Consider the following 22,261-nt stretch of genomic DNA (forward strand, 5'->3'; position numbering starts at 1 on the left):
AAATGTTGTTTAGGATCCATCCTCAAGGTGTTTTTAACATATGTATTCGATAATATATCCATGGAGGCAGTTGGTTTCTCATAAGAAACTATTGGAAAAATGGCTACCTCAGTATTTTACGCAAGGTTTTCTCCAGGAGACACCATGCGTCCACTCGCCCTATATGGTCTCTTACAGCCATTCTCCAATGGAAATGCCTAAAAAGACGTCACAATGCTGCAGACACCTTGGGGAAATGTGGAAAACGTAAGCTGACTCCTAGTTCCTTCACAGTCATTGGCATGAGGCGGTTTCAAAAAATGCGGCACTTCCTGATTGGATATTTATCTGGGTTTCGCCTTTAACATCAGTTCTGTTGCACTCACAGACAAAGCTGTCAATTATATGCATATTCGAGCATCTTTTCGTGACAAAATATCTTGTTTAAAACGGGAATGTTTTTCATCCAAAAATTAAAATAGCGCCCCCTATATCCAAGAAGTTAACTTCTTACGGATAGGTGGGACAGTTGCGTCTCACTTGTGCAAAAACCAGGGAAAATGCAGCGCGACAAATTCAAGAAAATGATATAAAATCAAACTTTCATTAAATCATATAAGATACTCAATTAAAGCTACACTCGTTGTGAATCCAGCCAACATGTCAGATTTTAACAAGGCTTTTCGGCAAAAATTCTGAACGGTTAGTCCTCTGGGTTTTGCCTGCTACATAAGTTCTGTTATACTCACAGACATGATTCAAACCGATTTAGAAACTTCAGAGTGTTTTCTATCCAAATCTATGAATAATATGCATATCTTATATTCTTGGCATGAGTAGCAGGAAGTTGAAATTGGGCACGCTATTTATCGAAAAGTGAAAACCAGAGTAATAGGTTAACAAACAGTACACTAGACTCGACCCTCGTTCTGAACAGCCCTACTTCTTCATTACACAAATTAAAAACATCAACCAATTTCTAAAGACTGTTGACATCCAGTGGAAGCGATAGGAACAGCAAGCAAGTGCCTTAGAAATCTAGATCCACATAGAAACCCATTGATAAGACAGTGACTTCAAAAAAAACCATTCCTGGATGATTTGTCCTTGGTTTTGCCTGCCAAATAAGTTCTGTTTTACTCACAGACATTGTAACAGTTTTAGAAACTTTAGAGTGTTTTTATATCCAAATCTACCAATTATATGCATATCCTAGCTTCTGGGCCTGAGTACCAGGCAGTTTACTTTGGGCACACTTTTCATCTGGACATGAAAATAGTGCCCCCTAGCCTTGAGAATCTTTAAAGGACATCCATCCCAGCATGATCCCATACTTGTCCGTATAACCTTGTGTTTACAAATACTTACCATAAGTGAGTCATATAAATAGTGAGACATCGACATTTGACTGATTGCACATGATGTTATATGAAGTGTCATACTTGCAATGCTCGGCTGAGAATTTCCCCCCAACAGTTGTTGTCTCTGACCAGGCGGAGATCAAGAGTTTAGCTAAATCAGTCCCTGCCACCTGCTCATGAAACCACCAGGCACCAGCCCCTCTGGCATGGGATGAGGGTATGGGACAAGGGAACAGACAGGAAACCGGCCCCATCGGAACAGATAGTAAACCGGCCAATGGTCTTTTCTCTCAGACCATACTGTGGCCTGCTGTCTACTGTAAGTGTCTTGTTAAATCCTCTACATGTAATACAATATACAATATCTCTGTACTGGTATGTACTGTATTCAGCTTCTCTGGTAGTGTTCTCTGGTAGAGTTCTCTGGGATTTTACTTGGATGTATGTAGTACACATGAGTGGACTTTTTTAATCTACTGTGTTTTAGGACCGTAATAGTAACTCTGTTTGGTTTCTAAAGGCAATTAGAATAGTGTCAATTTAGAGGTTTAACTGCTAAATTGTAATTATTTCGCCACTATGGCCTGTATTGCCTTACCTCCCTTATCTTACCTCATTTGCACACACTGTATATAGACTTTTTTCTATTGTGTTATTGACTGTATGTTTGTTTATTCCATGTGTAACTCTGTGTTATTGTTTGTCTCCCTGCTTTGCTTGATCTTGGCCAGGTCGCAGTTGTAAATGAGAACTTGTTCTCAACTAGCCTACCTGGTGAAGTAAAAAATTAACTGCAGAAGCCTGAATCCTTACCCTTAAAGAACAGAGTTGGATTATAATGGACGCCGTCCACTTCAATGACCGCCATTCAGTCAATGGAATTTAATTTGATTTTGATTTCTGAAGGAAAATTATTCAGATAACTACAAATATTACTCTGGTTTTCTGGTCATATTTTTAAGTTCATGCCTTTTGTAAATTCATCAAACTGTTGTGTCTGAGTAAATAAGCAATGCTTATACCTAGAACTTCTGATTATGTTAAATCTTTAGCAGTTACATGGTTAACTACATGATCTATGGGCTTTTGCTTTTCCACTTCTTCTCCTTGTCCAATCTGCCTGTCTGCCAAGTGAACTCTCTACATTAGTCTGGATAATCTGACAGGACTTGCCCTCTCTCTGACAGCGCCTCTCTCCAGCTAAGCTGCTTTTCACGCTCCGAGATGCTCCCCATGCTCACGTCTCTGGATGGGCGGGTCTCCTGTGATTCCCTCTAAAACAGACTCTGGAGGGGGTTGTCTGTGTGTGTCTGTCTGTGTGGCAGTGATGAGGTATTGTTGTTTGTCCCCCGTGGCTGTAACGTTGTCACTCACTATTACGTCTGATGTGTCCTGTGAAGGGTGAGAGGCATGGCCTTGAGAAGAGCCATTTCAGTGTGTCCTTTTTATCTAAGCTCTGTATTATAGTAAAGCAGATGCTTTTGTTATCAGAGAGAAGGGGTTCTCTTCTCAAGTGTTCGTTTCCCCTCAAATAATTAAATTCAGTATTTAATCCAAAACATTGGATTCTAAGTCTTTAACGCTATCACACTGTTTTGGCTGTGTAAGAACATCATATATCCTTCAAATGAGAGCCTTGTACGGTTAGCGTAGCCGCTAGCGTATTAGATCCCAAAGCCCCAGAGACACGTCTCAAAAAGCCCATCAAATGCCTCACCCTTGGGCTTAGCAGCCAGCGCTAACAAGCTACCAGCGCTAACACATGAAGGACGGCCCGACTACAGCCTAGCCCAACCTGCCATCTGCTCCTCCTCCAAACAATCAAATTGATGGTCCCAGGCAATGTCTGTGTCTGTAGGGGTCTGCCAACCAACACCCTCCCTTAGCTCCCCTACCAGGGCCCTGACCATCACTAGATAATTAAACGTATAAATTGAGGGAGTGCGTGTGTGTTCGCGCGTACCTATGTGTGTAGGGGGTTAAAGTGCAGCTTGTGTGTGTACTCCATTTGTAAACACAATGCACTCTCAGTTCAGCTCTCTCTCTCTCTCCTTGATTGCTAAGCTGCTAGCCTGGATGAATGTTAATTGATATCCTCTGGGCTACATCAGGGCCAACAGACTCAGCTGCTGCTTTGAGAGAGAAACTTCTCTCTGTTTTACATCTCAAAGCCGTGTGGAAGAAAGAAAGAACGGGAGCTCTTTGGCAGGAGGTGGGATTGAAGAAAGTGCCAGCTGTCCTATAAACATTGTAGAGTGAAATGTTTTGTTTATTCCCGCTTAACTTCACTGACATTTGGCCTCTGGAAGGAAATGGATTGGTAGATGCTGTAGGAGCTTCAGTATAGTGCAGTCCACTGCAGGAGCTGATTTGATAATCGATGTCCCCCCTTGTGGGATTGTAAGAAAGCATGCATGTGTACACACACACACCTGTAGCTGTATTCATTTTATAACTTTTTCACAGCGTATGAATAGCACATGGTTCTATTATCCCCCCCCAGTCAGCAACCATTGGTAATATTTCTGGCTATATTATGGCACCAGTGTATCATTATCACAGTGAATGGCTGCCAGTAGGACCATTATGATGGACCATTATGAAGGACCTGACTACATCATCAGAATTGTATGAGCACAGATGAGGATCTGGCCAAGGCAAAGGGATGAGAGCACAGGGAGGGAAGTAAGGGAGGCAGAGTGGGAGGTAAAGACTCCCCCCTCCGCCAACCTAGTCAGCCTGCAGCATCACCACTCCAGACCCTCTTTTCCACCTATGCCTCTACAGTGGTCAAGGGGTCTGAAAGTCATAGTTTTGAAGTCTTCACTATTATTCTACAATGTAAAAATAAAGAAAAACCCAAACTTTTGACGTACTATATATACACTGCTCAAAAAAATAAAGGGAACACTTAAACAACACAATGTAACTCCAAGTCAATCACACTTCTGTGAAATCAAACTGTCCACTTAGGAAGCAACACTGATTGACAATAAATTTCACATGCTGTTGTGCAAATGGAATAGACAACAAGTGAAAATTATAGGCAATTAGCAAGACACCCCCAATAAAGGAGTGGTTCTGCAGGTGGTGACCACAGACCACTTCTCAGTTCCTATGCTTCCTGGCTGATGTTTTGATCACTTTTGAATGCTGGCGGTGCTTTCACTCTAGTGGTAGCATGAGACAGAGTCTACAACCCACACAAGTGTCTCAGGTAGTGCAGCTCATCCAGGATGGCACATCAATGCGAGCTGTGGCAAGGAGGTTTGCTGTGTCTGTCAGCGTAGTGTCCAGAGCATGGAGGCGCTACCAGCAGACAGGCCAGTACATCAGGAGACGTGGAGGAGGCCGTAGGAGGGCAACAACCCAGCAGCAGGACCGCTACCTCTGCCTTTGTGCAAGGAGGAGCAGGAGGAGCACTGCCAGAGCCCTGCAAAATGACATCCAGCAGGCCACAAATGTGCATGTGTCTGCTCAAACGGTCAGAAACAGACTCTATGAGGGCCCGACGTCCACAGGTGGGGGTTGTGCTTACAGCCCAACACTGTGCAGGACGTTTGGCATTTGCCAGAGAACACCAAGATTGGCAAATTCGCCACTGGCGCCCTATGCTCTTCACAGATGAAAGCAGGTTCACACTGAGCACATGTGACAGAGTCTGGAGACGCCATGGAGAACGTTCTGCTGCCTCCAACATCCTCCAGCATGACCGGTTTGGCGGTGGGTCAGTCATGGTGTGGGGTGGCATTTCTTTGGGGGGCTGCACAGCCCTCTATGTGCTCGCCAGAGGTAGCCTGACTGCCATTAGGTACCGAGATGAGATCCTCAGACCCCTTTTGAGACCATGTGCGGTTGGCCCTGGGTTCCTCCTAATGCAAGACAATGCTAGACCTCATGTGGCTGGAGTGTGTCAGCAGTTCCTGCAAGAGGAAGGCATTGATGCTATGGACTGGCCCGCCCATTCCCCAGACCTGAATCCAATTGAGCACATCTGGGACGTCATGTCTCGCTCCATCCTCCAACGCCACGTTGCACCACAGACTGTCCAGGAGTTGGCAGATGCTTCAGTCCAGGTCTGGGAGGAGATCCCTCAGGAGACCATCCGCCACCTCATCAGGAGTATGTCCAGGCGTTGTAGGGAGGTCATACAGGCACGTGGAGGCCACACACACTACTGAGCCTCATTTTGACTTGTTTTAAGGACATTACATCAAAGTTGAATCAGCCTGTTGTGTGGTTTTACACTTTAATTTTGAGTGTGACTCCAAATCCAGACCTCCATGGGTTGATAAATTTGATTTCCATTGATAATGTGTGATTTTGTTGTCAGCACATTCAACTATGGAAAGAAAAAAATATTTAATAAGAATATTTCATTCATTCAGATCTAGGGTGTTTTTTTAGTGTTCCCTTTATTTTTTTGTGCAGTGTACATATATGTATATATATACACACACACACAGTTGAAGTCGGATGTTGACATACACCTTAGTCAAATACATATATAAACTCAGTTTCACAATTCCTGACATTTTAATCCCCTGTTTTAGGTCAGTTCGGATCACCACTTTACTTTAAAAATGTGAAATATCAGAATAATGGTAGAGTGATTTATTTCAGCTTTTATTTCTTTCATTACATTCTTAGTGGGTCAGAAGTGTACATACACTCAATTAGTATTTGGTAGCATTGCCTTTAAATTGTTTAACTTGGGTCAAATGTTACGGGTAGCCTTCCACAAGCTTCCCACAATAAGTTCCTCCTCCTGACAGAGTTCGTGTAACTGAGTCAGGTTTGTCAGGCCTCCTTGCTCGCACATGCTTTTTCAGTTCTGCCCACAAATTTGCTATGGAATTGAGGTCGGCTTTGTGATGGCCACTCCATTACCTTGACTTTGTTGTCCTTAAGGCATTTCGCCACAACTTTGGAAGTATGCTTGGGGTCATTGTCCATTTGGAAGACCCATTTGCGACCAAACTTTAACTTCTTGACTGATGTCTTGAGATGCTGCTTCAATATATCCACATAATCTTTCTCCCTCATGATGCCATCTATTTTGTGAAGTGCACAAACCGTGCAGGATGTTTGGCATTTGCCAGAGAACACCAAGATTGGCAAATTCGCCACTGGCGCCCTGTGCTCTTCACAGATGAAAGCAGGTTCACACTGAGCACATGTGACAGAGTCCCTCCTGCAGCAAAGAACCCCCACAACATGATGCTGCCACCCCCGTGCTTGATGGTTGGGATGGTGTTCTTCAGCTTGCAATCCTCCCCCTTTTTCCTCCAAACATAATGATGGTCATTGTGGCCATGATGGTCATTATGGCCAAACAAGTTATATTTTTGTTTCATCAGACCAGAGGAGATTTCTCCAGAAAGTACAATCTTTGTCCCCATGTGCAGTTGCAAACCGTAGTCTGGCTTCTTTATGGCGTTTTGGAGCAGTGTCTTCTTCCTTGCTGAGCGGCCTTTCAGGTTATGTTGATATAGAACTCATTTTACTGTGGATATAGATACTTTTGTACCTGTTTCCTCCAGCATCTTCACAAAGTCCTTAGCTGTTGTTCTGGGGTTGATTTGCACTTTTCGCACCAAAGTACGTTCATCTCTAGGAGACAGAACACGTCTCCTTCGTGAGAGGTATGACGGCTGCATGGTCCCATGGTGTTTTATACTTGTGTACTATTGTTAGTACAGATGAACGTGGTAACTTCAAGCGTTTGGTTCATCCTTGGAATCAATTTCCAGACTTGTGGAGGTCTACATTTTTTTCTGAAGTCTTTTTTGATTTTTCCATGATGTCAAGCAAAGAGGCAATGAGTTTGAAGGTAGGCCTTGAAATACATCCACAAGTACACCTCCAATTGACTCAAATCATGTCAATTAGCCTATCAGAAGCTTCTGATGCCATGACATCATTTTCTGGAATTTTCCAAGCTGTTTAAAGGCACAGTCAACTACTGTCAATTATAAGTGAAATTATCTGTCTGTAAACAATTGTTGGAAAAATTACTTGTGTCATGTACAATATACATGTCCTTTGTTAACAAGAAATTTGTGGAGTGGTTGAGAAACGAGTTTTAATGACTCCAACCTAAGTGTATGTAAGCTTCCGACTTCAACTGTGTGTGTGTACACCAGAAATGTTGTTTTACAGGGTCAGCCATAGTAGTATGGCGCAAATTAGGGTTAAGTGCCCTACTCAAGGGCACATCGACATATACAGTGCCTTGCGAAAGTATTCGGCCCCCTTGAACTTTGCGACCTTTTGCCACATTTCAGGCTTCAAACATAAAGATATAAAACTCTATTTTTTTGTGAAGAATCAACAACAAGTGGGACACAATCATGAAGTGGAACGACATTTATTGGATATTTCAAACTTTTTTAACAAATCAAAAACTGAAAAATTGGGCGTGCAAAATTATTCAGCCCCTTTACTTTCAATGCAGCAAACTCTCTCCAGAGGATCTCTGAATGATCCAATGTTGACCTAAATGACTAATGATGATAAATACAATCCACCTGTGTGTAATCAAGTCTCCGTATAAATGCACCTGCACTGTGATAGTCTCAGAGGTCCGTTAAAAGCGCAGCGAGCATCATGAAGAACAAGGAACACACCAGGCAGGTCCGAGATACTGTTGTGAAGAGGTTTAAAGCTGGATTTGGATACAAAAAGATTTCCCAAGCTTTAAACATCCCAAGGAGCACTGTGCAAGCGATAATATTGAAATGGAAGGAGTATCAGACCACTGCAAATCTACCAAGACCTGGCCGTCCCTCTAAACTTTCAGCTCATACAAGGAGAAGACTGATCAGAGATGCAGCCAAGAGGCCCATGATCACTCTGGATGAACTGCAGAGATCTACAGCTGAGGTGGGAGACTCTGTCCATAGGACAACAGTCAGTCGTATATTGCACAAATCTGACCTTTATGGAAGAGTGGCAAGAAGAAAGCCATTTCTTAAAGATATCCATAAAAAGTGTAGTTTAAAGTTTGCCACAAGCCACCTGGGAGACACACCAAACATGTGGAAGGTGCTCTGGTCAGATGAAACCAAAATTGAACTTTTTGGCAACAATGCAAAATGTTATGTTTGGCGTAAAAGCAACACAGCTCATCACCCTGAACACACGATCCCCACTGTCAAACATGGTGGTGGCAGCATCATGGTTTGGGCCTGCTTTTCTTCAGCAGGGACAGGGAAGATGGTTAAAATGGATGGGAAGATGGATGGAGCCAAATACAGGACCATTCTGGAAGAAAACCTGATGGATTCTGCAAAAGACCTGAGACTGGGACGGAGATTTGTCTTCCAACAAGACAATGATCCAAAACATAAAGCAAAATCTACAATGGAATGGTTCAAAAATCAACATATCCAGGTGTTAGAATGGCCAAGTCAAAGTCCAGACCTGAATCCAATCGAGAATCTGTGGAAAGAACTGAAAACTGCTGTTCACAAATGCTCTCCATCCAACCTCACTGAGCTCGAGCTGTTTTGCAAGAAAGAATGGGAAAAAATTTCAGTCTCTCGATGTGCAAAACTGATAGAGACATACCCCAAAGTAGTAACTTAAGGGGGCTGAATAATTTTGCACGCCCAATTTTTCAGTTTTTGATTTGTTAAAAACGTTTGAAATATCCAATAAATGTCGTTCCACTTCATGATTGTGTCCCACTTGTTGTTGATTCTTCACAAAAAAATAGTTTTATATCTTTATGTTTGAAGCCTGAAATGTGGCAAAAGGTCGCAAAGTTCAAGGGGGGCGAATACTTTCTCAAGGCACTGTATGTAGTCTGAGGATGTAGGCCTTGCTGCATAGTAAACCGTTGTGTTGCTGAAGGTGTTGCCAGCAGTAGACCATATCCAAGCAGAATGCAGACACAAATCCACATAGACATCATACAGAATATACAATATCAGAACATTAAACATCAAGTACAGGTTGATGCAATTTACAGAGGGGCTATATACCATTTTTAGAGGGGATATATCTATATAAGCCGAGGGCAGGATGCTGACGTGGCTAATGTATAGAGTATATGCAGTACCTTGCAGAAGTGTACGTCCATAGTGCAAATGGAGTATAGTGCCGATTTGTATTAGAGGTCATTGATAACAAGGTGCAGTAACCGGCTCAATGCAAAGTCACTTAATCCATATGAGCCCGATGGCCGGTAGATGAAGGCCACTGTTGGCATGGCTACAGAGTCCATTTTTATCTCATTAGGATGGGTGTCCTTCCTCTATAGCTGATGAAATGAATGCGGTCTGGTTACAGAACTTCCCACTGGGCAAAAACTGCTTGAGTTTCCACAACATTTCAACCCAAAAATGTAATGTGATGATGCTGAATCAAGGTAGAAAACTGATTTAGATTTGAAAAATTCATCAACGTAAGGGAATCTCGTTTTTTTCCACCCAACTTTTAACTTAAATCCACCCCACACCCTCCAATGACATGGGAACATTTTTTTGTGGATATCACTTTGAATTCACTTTAGTTGACAACTCAACCAAATTCATTTGCATGTTAATATACTTGGCAATGACATCCATTTCTAGTTTGTTATTATTCTAAATTGTTATTCCTCAATGTACCAGTCTAGATGGATAGAGGCAGAAGTGTCTGTGTGTGTTTGCATGTGCGTATTTAGATAGAATGGGGAAAGCTGTTTTTGAGTGCCCTTTGGCAGGAATGGATTATTAAGAATGAAAAGGCTGAATCATTTTCAGGCTGTTGGTGCAAACCATCACAAAGCCCCCATGTGGCGCTGTTCCGAGATCAGACAATGGGGCCCTCGCGGCGCTATGGGTCCCCACACGGAGCTGCATGCCATGGGGAGGAGGGCTGTGGTCTTCTGCATGGAGCTGTACCCTGCGTGATAAAGCATGGCATCACCTCGCATGATACGCTCTTAACCATGATGACCTTATGACCTCAATACTGAGGGATGTTTGTTTTGCAACAAAGATCTGTTTTAGAAAATATTACATCTATATATTATGTTAAATCGCTCCACCATTTCCTTGTTGCTGAAATTCTATTAGTTTGCCTTATTTCGGTTTGTGACAAAACAAGCCGCTCCGGAGGCTTCATATTGCAGCGTTAACTGGAAGATGCTGTATTGCTCATTAGGTTATTGTAAGATGATGGACTTGGAGTGGATCTTTCATACAGGAATTCATTGTCCGTTTCTACAGTTTCTAGTCGTCTGATTTAATTGGTATTGATGAGTATGACGTCTTGTCGTTTCTGATGTTTGTTCTTGCCGTTGGTGGAGATGGTATTTGACGTTAGATAGGGATTAGTTGAGGGGAGCCCCCCTTCACCCCTCCCCTTGTAGCTAGAGGGTACAGACACATACACCCTTGTTAGGCATGAGTTGTTTAGAGGGAGTGTGGATTAGAGAGCAGAGCATCATTTAGGTCAACAGCCATCTAGTAATGTGTATGTGACAATAAAATTTTTTTTTTCTGTACTCATTAGTAGTGATGCACCGATATGACATTTTTGGCTGATACCGATATCCAATATTTTCCTTGATGAAAAAACCCGATACCGATAACCCATATTTAAACTTTTTGTGGCCTTTTTAAGCATTCTAGTACAGTTAAATAGTAAATACACATGGACGCAGCGGTCTAAGGCACTGCATCTCCGTCCAAGAGGCTTCACTACAGTCCCTGGTTCGAATCCAGGCTGTATCACATCCGGCCGTGATTGGGAGTCCCATAGGGCGGCGCACAATTGGTCCAGCGTTGTGCAGGTTTTGTCCGGGGTAGGCCGTCATTGTAAATAAGAATTTGACTTGCCTAGTCAAATAAAGGTTACACGTCAGCTTTGACATTGGTTTTGCACATCCGCGTTAAACTAGACATCAGGCTGATGGCGATGTTGGCATTTTAGCTAATATCGGCCAATTCCGATAAGTTCACCGATTTTTATATTGTGCGTCCCCTCTCATTAGTATACAGCACCATCTGACAAACAGTGGGTTAAATATTCCCACCTTTGGTATTGTAGAAGAGAAATGCACCATACATAGAGTAGAGCATGCCATCATGATGCCCAAATTCAATTGGGTGGTGAGTTTATGATAATTCTGGAGAGTGATTGTTCTGTAATCCCATTACACTTTTAATTTCCTGAGTAAATGTGTGGCTCTGTGAAGGATAGTATTGATATGAATCCGTGTGGAGTCCACAAACTCAACTAAATTGGCTTCATGTGGAGACGGCGTGCCTGGTGGCAGTGCCCACTTTGGGGGAGAAGAAAGAACCCTCCACTCCTGGCAGATGGCACCCAGACCCTGTCAGCCTTTACCCAGGAGAGAGAGATACAAAGACCACCAACATTCCTGTTAAAGCAACAAAACCAAATAAAAACCATGAGTTGGCACACACCCAGAGAGAATTATTTTGTGTAGAGGTGCTGACTAAATGCAAAGAAATTGTAAGCTTTTAAAATAGTTGCACACTGTATATATAAACTCCCAGTAATGTATGTATGTAAATCACCAACGTTTCGGCATCACCTTGCCTTCTTCAGGGTAATGTCATGAATTCTTGAATCAGGTTATGTAGACATGGTGCAATTAGTGCAACCAATGACAGTGAGGGGTGTGTCAAAATTAACTTCATTTGAATGAATTGAGTGAAACTTTTAAGCAATAGTTTATAGCATATTGAATATATTAGGCTATTGTTGTCATGTGGAAATGTAAATATTGTACATAATATTAGCATCAACATACATTATTGTTTAATTCAATGTCACATATATATTAAACTGTTTCCTATTTCCTATTTTTTGTTAATGTAATCTTTTGGTTCAACCATAATGCATAATAAGCATCAACAAGGGGAACATATGCTGATAATCTGTAGAAAGAATATATCCATGTATTAGACTTGTTCATAAAAGAGAGGATTTTTCATATGAAGGGCCTGAGATCAGTCAATATTCAGACCACTAGGGGTCAATGTTTTTAGATAGAATATTCAGTAAGCAACAAAACCAAACCGCCGTTTTCTCTCTGACACACATCACCATCAACCAGACAGTGTACAACTGACCAATCAAAAAGCAAGCAGGCGGAGGACAGAGTGAGTGAGAGAGCATGTGGCTGATGGCCGGCCCAAAACTTGCAGCACTTCTCTGGTGGTTGGGAGCCCATTGTTTGACTGTGATGTCATTGTCAACACCATGTTTTGTTTGTCCAATCCGGACCAGCTGGGGGCCATTATTCTTATCAGCATCCCTGTGAAGCTAACTGAGGCTCTGGGATAGTTTACGCTCTGAAATAACTCAACAGTTGATCTGGGCCCGTATTCAAAAGAGTTTGAGTAGAGCTGATCTAGGATCCGGTCCCTCCTGACCATTTTAATCTTATTTAAAACTGATCCTATAGCTGCAGTCTTACTCTTGTGAATACAGGCCAAGAGCCCAGCCCACACACTGTTTAGGCTTAATCACATAATCATATTCACCCACTGTTCTCAGTACATTACCCTAATAAAATGGTTAGTATCACAAAGGATAATGTCTTGTACGTAGATATGAATGTGCATAATATCCAAAACAGATGTAATTGTGTGACGCTGATGTTAGTGGCCCGCACGTAAGCCTGTTTTACGTTAGAGTATGGCAGAGTTGTTTTGTCTGACACGTGCATCCCTGGCCTGTCAGCTGGACTGGAGAGGGCTGTGATGTTTAGGTGTACAAACAGACAGTGTTGTCCAGTGTGTTTCTACAGTATTTGATAGCGGAAGCAGTATCGTCAGACTTCACCCACATGGAGACCTGATCAGAGGCTTATTCGACAACGTTCAACATTACACAACGTACAAATGAGAAATGTATTGTAGAGTCCCTAGAAAATCGAGACTCATGTTATCTCTATTAATCGTATTTCCATCTACGTTCTGTAATGTTGTACCATTGAGTAGAATAGACCCCTGGGCTCCTTCATTAGCCCGTGCTAGTGGGAGGAGAGCGGGAGTGGAGGAAGAGGATGAGTGAAAGAAAGGGGGGAATGGAGGAGGGGCAGCAGGGAGGCTCAGGGATTCTGGAGGAGGTGAGGAACAGAGGAACGGAGCACGACTCAGGCGTGGGTAAAATCTGGGATTCGTGAATCACACTTGAGACTGGTGTGCTGACTCATAGACTGAAAGTATATGGGATTAAGAATGTTTTACTATGTTACTGAGAATGGTAGCTATAGTAGTACTGCATCTGTTTGATTAGTTCATATTGTAAATGTATAACTTCATGCTTTAGTTTTATTTACTGTATTTTGAAATTATTCCCTCATATTGGTGAAGCCAGAATTCCCCCCCCCCATCGCTGCATTTCAGGAAGTATCAATTATTAACACAGCAATTTTCTCCACTACAACATCCAGCCAGCTACCCTCTCCCTCCCTCTCTCTGCAGGGGATGGGGGTGACTGTGTGCAGATCAATCTGTACGGCGTGTGCAGGAAGATGTTTTCACTTTGCATGCTGCAGCACTAGCCTTAGCCCCGCAGCCTCTCATCTCCCTGTATTACGGTATAGGATCAGAGGGGGTGTACTGTATTACGGTATAGGATCAGAGGGGGTGTACTGTATTACGGTATAGGATCAGAGGGGGTGTACTGTATTAGGGTAAAGGATCAGAGGGGGTGTACTGTATTAGGGTATAGGATCAGAGGGGGTGTACTGTATTAGGGTATAGGATCAGAGGGGGTGTACTGTATTATGGTATAGGATCAGAGGGGGTGTACTGTATTACGGTATAGGATCAGAGGGGGTGTACTGTATTACGGTATAGGATCAGAGGGGGTGTACTGTATTACGGTATAGGATCAGAGGGGGTGTACTGTATTAGGGTAAAGGATCAGAGGGGGTGTACTGTATTAGGGTATAGGATCAGAGGGGGTGTACTGTATTAGGGTATAGGATCAGAGGGGGTGTACTGTATTACGGTATAGGATCAGAGGGGGTGTACTGTATTACGGTATAGGATCAGAGGAGGTGTACTGTATTACGGTATAGGATCAGAGGGGGTGTACTGTATTACGGTATAGGATCAGAGGGGGTGTACTGTATTACGGTATAGGATCAGAGGGGGTGTACTGTATTAGGGTATAGGATCAGAGGGGGTGTACTGTATTACGGTATAGGATCAGAGGGGGTGTACTGTATTACGGTATAGGATCAGAGGGGGTGTACTGTATTACGGTATAGGATCAGAGGAGGTGTACTGTATTACGGTATAGGATCAGAGGGGGTGTACTGTATTAGGGTATAGGATCAGAGGGGGTGTACTGTATTACGGTATAGGATCAGAGGGGGTGTACTGTATTATGGTATAGGATCAGAGGGGGCGTACTGTATTATGGTATAGGATCAGAGGGGGTGTACTGTATTATGGTATAGGAACAGAGGGGGTGTACTGTATTATGGTATAGGATCAGAGGGGGTGTACTGTATTACGGTATAGGATCAGAGGGGGTGTACTGTATTACGGTAAAGGATCAGAGGGGGTGTACTGTATTAGAGTAAAGGATCAGAGGGGGTGTACTGTATTAGGGTATAGGATCAGAGGGGGTGTACTGTATTAGGGTATAGGATCAGAGGGGGTGTACTGTATTAGGGTATAGGATCAGAGGGGGTGTACTGTATTATGGTATAGGATCAGAGGGGGTGTACTGTATTATGGTATAGGATCAGAGGGGGTGTACTGTATTATGGTATAGGATCAGAGGGGGTGTGCTGTATTATGGTATAGGATCAGAAGGGGTGTGCTGTATTATGGTATAGGATCAGAGGGGGTGTACTGTATTAGGGTATAGGATCAGAGGGGGTGTACTGTATTAGGGTATAGGATCAGAGGGGGTGTACTGTATTAGGGTATAGGATCAGAGGGGGTGTACTGTATTAGGGTATAGGATCATGTCACTGTGCAGGGATGTGACTCAGATCTCAGAGGGGAAACACAGCTGGCTGTCTGAGTGTGTAAGAGAGAGGCCTGCGGTGCTGAGTTCTCTGTAGTCTGGTGTGCCAGTGTTCAGTTATCTACAGGGGAGTTAGGCTAGTCATTAGCTACAGGGATTTCACCAGCAGGCAGCAATACTAGTGTTTTTATGGAGCGAGAAGCTCTCTGACATTTAGATTTTGTTGTCACTGTTCTCGGAGCTATTCGCCTTGACTGAAGGAATAGACATTTTTCTTGAGGTGTCGTAATATAAAATGCCACTCATTAAGTATGTATCATGTTATATTGCCGTGGTTTTCCATCTTAAAGGTCTGGTAGCAGAGAATCCACAGTGATACTCTCATTTGGTACTGCGCTGTTAAAGGTTCTCAGAATTAATATTCCCTCTACTGAGATTTGAATGTAAGGTTTCTGCTTTCTGCTGCCGTTGTCTGGTCTCACTGAGGAAGGCCTGATGAATACTAAAGCCAGCTCCTTTTTCAGTTGTTTGGTGGTTTAGGCTATTCAAAAGCCACCTCCGTATGGATTTGAGCCCAACTGGAATTTGCGCTGGTAAAAAGCCTACAGTGTTTAGCCGCTAATCGCTAGTCTTAATTCAGTGCAGCTCGCTAATGATGAGCTTAATTTCTCCCCCCTAGCTCTGTGTTTTTCCTCTCCATCCATCTCATCAAAGGCTGGTTGTCTAACATGAGGGAGGAGAGTTACCACTCTAATCTAAAAGAATTAACCAGTAGTCTACACTCCACTCACAGATGAAGCAACAGTTTACGTATCCTGCACCGTGGAGTAACTAACTGGCTCATCAGTCTTAAAAAGAGGAATGCAATTATCATACATTTGGAATGAGGAGGATTCATTTGCATGTTCGTGCTTATGGTGTGTAGCCTACGGCTCTGAATAGTTGATAACCTGTGTGAGGACAACCCCAATATCCCACAATGCACTCTGTCCTGACTCCTGTTCCATGGTGCTGTGCATTGCAGTACGCTACTACGACCTTGCTGAAGGCAACAGGCACAGAGTTTCCCTCTCTCTTGCTCCTTCTAAACTATCCCCCTCTTTTTCCCTCCCTCCTTGCTCTTCTCTCCTGCATAAACCAGCTCTTTCTCCCAAACCATCCCTCTTTCTTCACTCCCTCTCTCCTCCATACTGGGAGGTCCCACCCCCTCTTACGCTCTTATTACTGTCACCCTCCCACCCCATGATTACAGCGATTGGGCTGTCAGGCCTGTGATGATGATGATGATGATAATGGGGGTTTCTATTTTCATCCTCACTCCCACTGCAGCGCCTCAGAGTACACCCACTAAACGACCCGCAACCACCTTCATTATGGAAAGAGAAGTAAGCAACGATCAGGAGATGTAGCCTAGTCTACTCTCACCTTTTATGAGAACCGCTGTCTTGCTTTTCAGTTGATGAGTATCTTTTTCTCTGTGAAAGAGTGATGACTTTCCAGCTCCGTTTCAAGACGCAAAAGGTCTTGTGATGTTCTGTTTGTCCTGTATGAGAGCTGGGTAGGATTCTTTCTGTCCCACAGTGGTTGTTAGCTCAATGGCCTTCACATCTGTCAGTTCAGTCCACGTCCCTTTCGGGGATAATTTAGCCCAATTCTCCATTGGGTGAAAGGGATATTTTAGCTCACATCAATGTCAAATAAAATTTTATTGGTTGCATACACATATATAGCAGATGTTATTGCGAGTGTAGCGAAATACTTGTTTCTCTAGCTCCAACAGTACAGTAGTGTCTAACGATACACACACATCTAAAAGAATGGAATTAAGAAATTAGGATGAGCAATGTCTTTTTTGTTGATGGTTTTCCAAACATGCTGTCTTCTAGCAAGTAATAACATCATCCTGAATGTTTTAATCTGTTTAAATTGTTATTTTATAGCCCACAGCATGAGCCTGACAATGATGGATTTTTCACATCAATATCCTCATAGGAACATCCCATTGTCGATCTAGAGATGGGCAGGCAAACTGAGGTTACAGATGTCACCCCAAAGAAACACAGACACACACATAAGATGACCACACACTCACCAAAGACACACACCCCAAAGACACACAGCCATAAGACCCCCCCCCCTCCTCCCCCAAACGATTAATCTCCCCGATAGGACTAATTCAACCTGACAGGGTCTGTGTGCCATTGGCTGTTGTTGATCCTGGCAGTGGTTGTCAAGGGAACACAAACAGCAACATGGACTATGAGGTCTGACATCCTTATCCTGCCTTATTAATCTGTTCTCTACTATTCCCCCAGACGGTACCGTGGCCTCAGTGTGCACTTAGAGAGGATGCTCTCTAGAGGATCTGATCTGCAAAATTGGGACTGTGCTTCTTCTGGCAAGCTGTGAGAGCAGACATTGTGTACACAACCTTGTTTAAAGACTATCTTATCCCTTCTTTCTCACCTCTCTTTCCAAAACCCTGTGAGTGTATCCCCCTTATCTCTGTCTGTCCTTGGCCTCCTGGGAACCACAGGCCATCTTAAATGACCCACAGTGATCTACAGTCATCCTATTCAGCCTCCGGGAGGCTGGGGGTGGTGGCATTAATGGATAAACTGCTCCCCCTGCCACGTTGGTAGCCAGACCTGAAGCCTTCTGGACAATCATATCGCCCCACTGTGGGGTGGCCACAGTGGTTTCCCAGGTGGCAATCAACCGGCAACCGTTTCCAGGGGCGATACGAAATGACCCTGTCTAATTCACTTTCCTCTCTGACAACTGAAAGGTAAATTCAGAAGAGACTAACTAGTGCCTCTTCTGTAGTCAAATTGTCAAACATCTGTGTGAAAGTGAAAAGTGTTTGGCTTGTGTTGTGTACTGTACCCATAATAGTGTCGTATTGCATTTCCAGATCCCAGAGACCCCCCCCCTCCCGCACTGTCACCAACGTCCCCTGTCCTGTCTGCTGGTGTCATCACCACTGGCCTGTACCCAGGCAGGGGACACAGTGACAAGGCCACCTCAGCAGTCTGAGGCTGCTGGCTGTCACACACCGTGTCCTCATAATGCAGACTGTGTCTGGACTGTACACAGCTCAGCCCTGGATGGATGGAAAACTACTGGCTTTTCTAACCCTAGATCTGCAGTATTCTGAACTTCACTGTTATGTCAGCTTATGCTTATGGCATTAGATTCTGAGAATATTTGATGTGTTACTGTGAGTCTGCATATTTAGAATGTTTTACATGAGTCTGTAGTGTGTTTTGGTGTGGATCCCAGGAAGAGTATTTGCTGTGTTAGCAGCAGCTAATGGGGACCCTAGTAAAATACTAATACTTGGCAGTACCATTGAGCAGCTTAGCGACATTAGCTCATATGGTTTGTCCTTTTCATTAACAATGTACTCATGGTACTGGACTTAATCCATGGTGCATGTACACTATCACATCTCATAGGATCAGTAACCTGTAGGTTACATATGTGTTGTGAAGGCATTCATCCAATGGGAAAGATCATCAAAGGCAGCTGAAGTGTTCCAGAAATGTCTACTGCTCCCGGTCTTAAAGCCGTCGCTATGACGATGCCAACATATGGCTGGTTGTCCGGGTTATCAGCTGCTCAGTATGAGTGATCCCGGCTGAGGAATGGCAGCCATTTCAGCTATGCCACCCAAGAGCCACTGCCTGCCAAACACACACGCCTCCTCTCACCTCACCGCTCTCTGTCTGTCTCTGTTTGTCTATCTTTATCTCTGTGTCCTGTCTGTGTCCTGTCTGTCTCTCTCTGTCTCTCTCTGTCTCTCTGTGTCTCCTGTCTCTCTGTGTCTCCTGTCTCTCTCTGTCTCCTGTCTCTCTCTGTCTCCTGTCTCTCTCTGTCTCCTGTCTCTCTCTGTCTCCTGTCTCTCTCTGTCTCCTGTCTCTCTCTGTCTCTTTTTATCTCGTCTCTGTCTGTCTCTGTTTCTCTCTTTATCTCTGTCTCCTGTCTGTGTCCTGTCTGACTCCTGTCTGTGTCCTGTCTGTCTTCTGTCTGTCTGTCTCTCTGTCTGTCTCCTGTCTCTCTCTGTCTCTCTCTGTCTGTCAAGTCATCCATTCATGTATTAAGTCAGCATGACAGAGTTTCTGACTGAGCCCTAAAAATGATGTGTGGGGATGGAGGAGATTTGGAATCTGTATTGGAAGAGGATTTTGGTCAATGTGTTATGATGGCTGTTGCTGTTTTGAGTTGGGAAATGTATAAATCTGCAGTCCTGAGAGAGAAGGTCCTCCAACAGACTGCTCTCCATCTGTCTTCCACTGCCTCAACCCCCAAGCTTCTGTGGCTGTGCCATTTGCCTACCTAACTGACTCCAACCAGTCAACCCTCTCTCCCCTCTCCCAGGGTATGAGTGGGATGTGTGGTGGTGAGATGATAAAGGAATCCCCTTCCTGCCTGTCCACCCACTGATTCTCCCTGCCTGCCTGGGCTGAATGCACTACCACAGTAATGCAGAGGAGCTTGTGTATGTGTGTGTGTGGATAAGTAATGTAGGCGCAACTCCCTCTGCTTTGTGTGATTAAATCATGGTAGCTATAGATATTACATGAGAGAAAGGAGAGGTGGAAGACAGGTTGACTTTTGTTATCATGAATCTTGCCCTGGAGGCAGAACTGAGAGATGTCTGCTAGATGGGCCAGCTGCAAGTCAAAATGAATGTAAGGTTAGGTTTAGAATCATGTGCCAGCTAGTGACCAATCTGCAGAGCTGCCTCCAGGGCAAGATTCATGACAAAAACACTAACCTGGAGGTGGAGAGAAGACAAAATGGAGATGGAAGGTGAAAGAGAGAGGGATAAAGAAAGGGCCTACACAACAGAAATGCTTGCTGCAGTGATTTCCTCACATGACAGTGTATTTAGACTCTGCAGTACTTTATAAGCTGTAAAGTGTTGTTTTGTCCATTGTGGCACTGAGCTTAGCAACCATGGAAGAGCTATCACATCACAGACAGATTTTAATTGGGCTGTTCGAGCGAGCCGTCAGCATGTAGGCACACACACACACACACACACACACACACACACACACACACACACACACACACACGCAGTGATGTGCAGAAAATAATGAAATAGCACAGACGTCCTTCAACAACATGACATGTATTATAATAATGGCCCCTCCTCCTCCTCCAGTTCTACCAGAGTGGGATCTTCTGAAAGACTATGTCCCGGAGAGTGGGATCCAGCTCTAATCTAATGGTGATGTTTAGTAGAACCATCTGAAAGACTATGTCCCGGAGAGTGGGATCCAGCTCTAATCTAATGGTGATGTTTAGTAGAATCATCTGAAAGACTATGTCCCGGAGAGTGGGATCCAGCTCTAATCTAATGGTGATGTTTAGTAGAATCATCTGAAAGACTATGTCCCGGAGAGTGGGATCCAGCTCTAATCTAAATGGTGATGTTTAGTAGAACCATCTGAAAGACTATGTCCCGGAGAGTGGGATCCAGCTCTAATCTTATGGTGATGTTTAGTAGAACCATCTGAAAGACTATGTCCCGGAGAGTGGGATCCAGCTCTAATCTAATGGTGATGTTTAGTAGAATCATCTGAAAGACTATGTCCCGGAGAGTGGGATCCAGCTCTAATCTAATGGTGATGTTTAGTAGAATCATCTGAAAGACTATGTCCCGGAGAGTGGGATCCAGCTCTAATCTAATGGTGATGTTTAGTAGAATCATCTGAAAGACTATGTCCCGGAGAGTGGGATCCAGCTCTAATCTAATGGTGATGTTTAGTAGAATCATCTGAAAGACTATGTCCCGGAGAGTGGGATCCAGCTCTAATCTAATGGTGATGTTTAGTAGAATCATCTGAAAGACTATGTCCCGGAGAGTGGGATCCAGCTCTAATCTAATGGTGATGTTTAGTAGAATCATCTGAAAGACTATGTCCCGGAGAGTGGGATCCAGCTCTAATCTAATGGTGATGTTTAGTAGAATCATCTGAAAGACTATGTCCCGGAGAGTGGGATCCAGCTCTAATCTAATGGTGATGTTTAGTAGAACCATCTGAAAGACTATGTCCCGGAGAGTGGGATCCAGCTCTAATCTAATGGTGATGTTTAGTAGGATCATCTGAAAGACTATGTCCCGGAGAGTGGGATCCAGCTCTAATCTAATGGTGATGTTTAGTAGAATCATCTGAAAGACTATGTCCCGGAGAGTGGGATCCAGCTCTAATCTAATGGTGATGTTTAGTAGAATCATCTGAAAGACTATGTCCCGGAGAGTGGGATCCAGCTCTAATCTAATGGTGATGTTTAGTAGGATCATCTGAAAGACTATGTCCCGGAGAGTGGGATCCAGCTCTAATCTAATGGTGATGTTTAGTAGAACCATCTGAAAGACTATGTCCCGGAGAGTGGGATCCAGCTCTAATCTAATGGTGATGTTTAGTAGAACCATCTGAAAGACTATGTCCCGGAGAGTGGGATCCAGCTCTAATCTAATGGTGATGTTTAGTAGAATCATCTGAAAGACTATGTCCCGGAGAGTGGGATCCAGCTCTAATCTAATGGTGATGTTTAGTAGAATCATCTGAAAGACTATGTCCCGGAGAGTGGGATCCAGCTCTAATCTAATGGTGATGTTTAGTAGGATCATCTGAAAGACTATGTCCCGGAGAGTGGGATCCAGCTCTAATCTAATGGTGATGTTTAGTAGAATCATCTGAAAGACTATGTCCCGGAGAGTGGGATCCAGCTCTAATCTAATGGTGATGTTTAGTAGAATCATCTGAAAGACTATGTCCCAGAGAGTGGGATCCAGCTCTAATCTAATGGTGATGTTTAGTAGAACCATCTGAAAGACTATGTCCCGGAGAGTGGGATCCAGCTCTAATCTAATGGTGATGTTTAGTAGAATCATCTGAAAGACTATGTCCCGGAGAGTGGGATCCAGCTCTAATCTAATGGTGATGTTT

General features: G+C 43.7%; 1 protein-coding gene across 4 annotated transcripts in view; it reads left to right on the plus strand.

The window, feature by feature from the left end:
* The window catches only part of LOC135507578 (serine/threonine-protein kinase DCLK2-like), a 109,385-nt gene that overhangs the window by 18,938 nt on the left and 68,186 nt on the right, over positions 1 to 22,261 (plus strand). The gene's annotated exons all lie outside the window — the stretch shown is intronic.

The sequence above is a fragment of the Oncorhynchus masou genome, chromosome 21, assembly GCF_036934945.1.
Source record: "Oncorhynchus masou masou isolate Uvic2021 chromosome 21, UVic_Omas_1.1, whole genome shotgun sequence".
Classification (NCBI taxonomy): domain Eukaryota; kingdom Metazoa; phylum Chordata; class Actinopteri; order Salmoniformes; family Salmonidae; genus Oncorhynchus; species Oncorhynchus masou.